Raw genomic sequence first — 5,902 nt, forward strand, 5'->3', positions numbered from 1 at the left:
CAAATGATCAAATTTCTCACTACACCTGTAAATAGGGATTGCAGGATGGGAAAAAAATAGTTACGTTCAGCAATGGCGGTACCGTGAATTTAACAATTCGTTCAATTGCTTGTAATGATGAGTTCAATGACACTATTTAGATAAAGCCTAATGAACATAACTTGTTTTAGATACACTCCACAGATATTAGACCTACAGCTGCGCGCCTTTGGCCAAATCTAATATAAACACAACGAGAACTTTGCGGCGGTAGGACAGTTGGTTATGATCAACATCAGTACTTGACTAAAACACATTTTGTCAATTGATAAAAATACAAAATGATGAAATATATCTTGTCTTCTGTGCCAGTTCAGCAAATCCATTGCAATAATAAATGTGCGTTGCTGTTGTAGATTATCACAGTTACTATAATTATTTATATCAATATTCTTTTTTCTATGATTATACTGCAGTATTATTAATACTATTGCATCATTTTTGCTATATTGTATTGAGGTCTTGTGCTGCCGTTTCAGTAATGTGAGAAGTTTCTAACTTTTTGTTTCATCTTCTTGATATTTGAAAAACAAAAAAGGTTGCTTAAATGTCACGTATCACAACCCCTTTCACAGCACAACGTAGGCGATTCAGGAGGATGAATAAGAATCTCCAGTCCTTTACTTGTATTTTATTTACGGAACTAGGGAGAATGAGAAGTGTATCCGAGCTTGAAGTAATTGAAACATATATTTATAGAAAATGGGCAGTATCTCCTTCAATGAATCGTTGCTCTGGAGAGACTAAAAGACCGATTAATTTATTTACAATTTTTATAGGTATACGTTATGTCTTCAGTAAATTGGCTGAGGATTAAAGAATAAGTTGTGAAAAGAGAAAAACTTGTTAAGTCTTTAGGGTGTCGGACAGAATACGCTACAGTATTTGTTTCAAATCCCTGGTTTCTTTCAAATCCTGTCGAGGTTAAATTACCTTTCATCCTTTTGTGGGATTACCAGCCAAGCACTGGTCGATTCTATCTCTCTCGCTGTCTCCCTTCCTCTCTTCATCTCTTTCTCAGAATCGGTTACGTTGCGCTATAAGAAGCATTCTTTCTCCATAAATCAACGCTCATTGCATAGAAAAAATTATGTGCTTCTCGAATTGTCCCTGAGATGACCCGATACATAGTACTGCACAGAACTAGTGAAGATCTTATTTAGCCCAGGTTAGCTCTAATCAAGTAGACATTTGATCAAAGGCACACCAATCATGATCTACTCGTCTTTACTTACGTGATTTATCGCAGACTAGATAACACGCTATGTCCCCCTTTATTGAATATGTTAAGGTTTGGTTTGCCACAGAAAGTTCGCTTCCTTGTAATTGGGCTTCCTTGTAGATTTAGTTAATCATGTACTAAGATCAGGAGCACTCTGGTGTGTTAACTGCAACTGGCTCTACATAACAAAATAAAAAGGAACAGCGATGTAGTCAATTCCGATGATTTCAGATCTATGGAGAAACTTCACTGTTGTATTGTGAAAACAAATCGATAATTAATCTAACAAAAATAAACATACCATGATCAAATCCAAAATGTATATTTTCATTTAGTTTATAATTTTAGTTTTAATTAACCATAGTACTGCAATGTCTGATTCTATCTTCAGTTTTATTAATGACTAGTAAAAATACCAACACCAATCGATGTTGTAAACATATCGATTTCAGAAAGAGGTTCTCAACTTATTATCACGTGTTCTACAAGAAATATTCTCATGTTATATAATAATTAATCTCTTTCCAGAAAATCAGCAGAAGCTCATATAGAATAACAATATTAGTTTCAAAGTTTGCTACAAGGGCAGCAATTTCGAGGAAGGAGTTAAGTCGATTACATCGGCCCAGTGTCCAACTGGTACTCTTGTTATCTACCTCGAAAGGGGGAAAGGTGAAGTTAACCTCGGCGGAATTTGCACTCAGAACGTAAAATACTACTAAGAATATTTAGACTGTCGAAAAAGTCCTACCGTATATATATGAAGGTCTATTTAGTTCTGTGTTCAGATCTTACCGTGCCGAGTCAAACTTAACCTTTTATTCTTACGAAGTCGACGAAACAAAATGCCAGTCAAGTATTGTAGGTCAATATACCTATGTCTATAGTCCAAATTTATGGACTCATATCTAAGTTAAAAATCTGTATTATTAGTCTCTTGAGAGCGATTCCTTGGGAAACTTGGAATATAATGTGCCTTTGTATCCTGACACACCCATTCTCTTAAGGACTTTAGAAGATAAGTAAGAGTAACCTACTAAGACCGAGTTTATATATTTTTTACTTCTCTCAATTCTGCCGTCACAGCTAAACATTCCTTCTTTCAATGCACAAGTACTACTAAGGACTTTAGGATGTTATTCGTCATTTATTCCCAGTCGATTAATTTGAGAAATTATTCTGATTTTCACTCTCGTGGAAGTTCTTACACTTTAATTACAGTGGTTGTTTGTTTCCTATTGTATGAGTTTTTTTGAGAGACAACCAATGGTTAGGACAGTTTTATGGGTACGGTATAAAAAGTGTATAGCCGAAGCCAATATGCTTCTGCCTTATGCAATGCTTTTCTTTCACTGCATGGCTATGATAGGACATTCTAACCACGACCATATGTCAAAGGGTATTTTGTTTTAACAAGAGAATGGTTTGGGTTATAAGAGAGATTCCACTGCTATTTCTAGTACCTCAGAGAACAAATTACACGGGGATAGGGAACTCTTAACATGTAATGAAATAAGGTCTACATTAAAAATTGAAACTCCTGCTGAAGAAATCTCTAAATAAACACAAAGGAAAATAGTCTGTACTTGCATATACGTACCTGCAATTCCATGCAAAAAATTTTCCCGTCCCTAATTTCTAACGCAGAAAGAACGATGTATAATTGCCAACTGATATATTTGTTAGATTGCAATTCTGCGTTTAATTCATAAATCGATGAGAGAGAGAACAAACTGTATGACTGATAAGCGTTTTAGAAGGGGATTATTTGGAAAGGGGATTTGTCTCTCCAAATCATCTTTCTATAACTGCCATATGTCCTTTGTAGCTCGCCATAGAGTAAGCATATTCCCTATTAAATGTCCCACTGCTCCTCCTCCTTACCCTCCTCCCATCCTGCTCCTCCTCCTCCTCATCATCATCATCAGTGTCATATCGACAACACCATCTACCACCATCATGAATATCATGATCATCATCATTAGTCGTAATAACAACGACTGCATCATTACCCTCATAACTATCCTCATTTTATGCAGACTGTATGGGAGAGCATTTATGTTGGCCTTCGATATTGGGTTGACGGTAGGTAAAAGCGACAATGCACCGGAGGAAACCTTAGACGTCGATGAAAATTCACTTGCTGCACAGTTCTGGAGAACTTTTAGTCCAGAGCATATGTTCAATTTTCAAATGGCCCTCACTTTGCAGTGTTAGTCTATGGCGTATTGCTGGGTCAAGATAATCTCAATAGCCACAGAAGTACCGTCAGACGGGTTTTTCTCAGATGCTTGTAGAGCGGCGAAACTGTTTAGCATGCACTCACTTAGCGACTAAACATTGACAACTTGAGGAATTAAGTCGAACACCAGCTGTTAAATGTAACACGGATCGGGTTATCTTATGAGTCTGATATCAAACTTGTTATGATGCCTTCTTTCAATAAGATGGACATATAGTTATTTTTATTTGTATAATGGCATTAGCAAAACTAATTGTGTTGTGGAAATAATGGCAAAACATGAAGGCCGACGCGTTCCTTTCCAGCTAAGCCCGCATCTGCTTTTTCAAGATCCCTTAGAAGGAAAGGGGAATTTGGGGAGGGATGTGTTATCTAGTAAGTTTGGCGAAAAAACGGATGAGAGTGGTAAGAACGTTCGATTGAAGATGCTTTCTTAATTCACGTGCTTTTTGGAATTGGAGGGATACAGTTTGGAATAGGTGCGTGTCATTACGATCAGGATGACCAGGATTTGAAGAGCATTACTTGTTTAATGTATGTTTTTTGGGTGTTTTTTTGTTTACATTTTGTTTTCTTGCCAACCCCACCTCTCTGTTCTTGAAATTATTATTATTATCATTATTATTATTATTATTATTATTATTATTATTATTACTATTATTATTATCATCAACATCACTATTATTATTATTATTTAGACGGCGAACTGGCAGAATCGTTAGCGTACCGCACAAAATGCTTAGCTGTATTTCTTGTTCTGAATTAAAAGTTCATCGAGGTTTACTTTGCTGTCCAGTTTTCCGGGGTGGTTGATATAAGTACCAATGAAATATTGGGGTTGAGGTAATCGGCTAGTTTCCTTCTCTTAAATATGTGAGCTACGTGCTCATAGTATTATTCTTTTCTACTCTAGACACAAAGCTCGAAATTTTGAGGAAGGATGCCAGTCGATTACATCTATCCCAGTACGTAATTGGTACTTAATTTATCGACCTCGAAAGGATAAAAGACAAAGTTGACCTCGGCGGAATTTAAACTCAGAACATAAAAACAGACGAAATACCTATTTCTTTATTGCCCACAAGAATGCTATAAAAATGCAAATCATCATTTCTTTCTTAAATAGGACTTCTTGATCTTTTCCATTCCGTGAAATTTATACGGGTCCTACTAGTATATATACATATATATCTCGCTAAGATAAGTATTTATTTATATTTAAGATCTTCAAATTGTAAATTTTAATATTTTATAAGTCTTTGGTGTAATAATATTTCCTTATGTAAATATCGTTGTTTATGTAATGATCTAATTATCGTAATTATAGACGGGACGAACAAGGACAAATAAACGGATTAAGTCGATTAGATCGACCCCAGTGGTGCGTAACTGGTAATTAATTTATCGACCCCGAAAGGATGAAAGGCAAAGTCAACCTCGGCGGAATTTGAACTCAGAAGGTAACGGCAGACGAAATGCCGCTAAGCATTTTGCCCAGCGTCCTAACGTTTCTGCCAGCTCACCGCCTTGTGCTTATAGTATTATTATCATTATAGTTGTAGTTGCTGCTGTTGTTGTATTAGGTGTTGCTTTTCTTTAGTACTTGCGAGTTTTCTTTCCAGAAATTATTTGGAAATCGACATTATTCGCTATTCAAATCTCAAAGTTACAATATAAACATGCGAGAATGCATTTGTAGCGTTTCAATGTTTCATCTAGCCAAATAATTCATCAATATTAGTTTTTCTAGCCTATTTATATTGGATATATGTTATTCTAAAACAGATAATTGTACGGTATCAACATTATTTGTTTTTTTCTCGCCAATATTGTACGTGATATGTATAAATAATCATATTTGGATAGATGCATATAAATCCATATTGGGTGTTTCACAACAAATTCTTCAAAAACAAACTAAAAGAAAATATGCGAGAATCAACGTAGAAACGAAGAAACTAGGATTAAGCAACTGTTGCTAAAAATCCATTCATAAAAAAGGGCATTAATACTAAACGAAATTATTTAAATAAATAAATGCTTTGTTGTAGGTGCGGAATGTTTGGGCAGTTAAGAACCTCGCTTTGGAGTCACATGTTTTCTGGTTCAGTTCCAGTATCCAGCATCTTGGGTAAGTGTCTTCAAGTATACCCCCAAGTCGAGCAATGACTTGTGAACAAATTTGGTACACAGATATTGTGTGTTTGGAAGACCGAAATATGTATACACACACACACACACACGCACACACACACACACACACACACACACACAAACAAACACACACACACACATACACACAGATATGTATGTATATAAATATAAAATAATAATAATAATAATAATAATAATAATAATAATAATAATAATAATAATAATAATATAATAATAATAATAAT

The sequence above is a fragment of the Octopus sinensis genome, linkage group LG4, assembly GCF_006345805.1.
Source record: "Octopus sinensis linkage group LG4, ASM634580v1, whole genome shotgun sequence".
NCBI classification, from domain to species: Eukaryota; Metazoa; Mollusca; class Cephalopoda; order Octopoda; family Octopodidae; genus Octopus; species Octopus sinensis.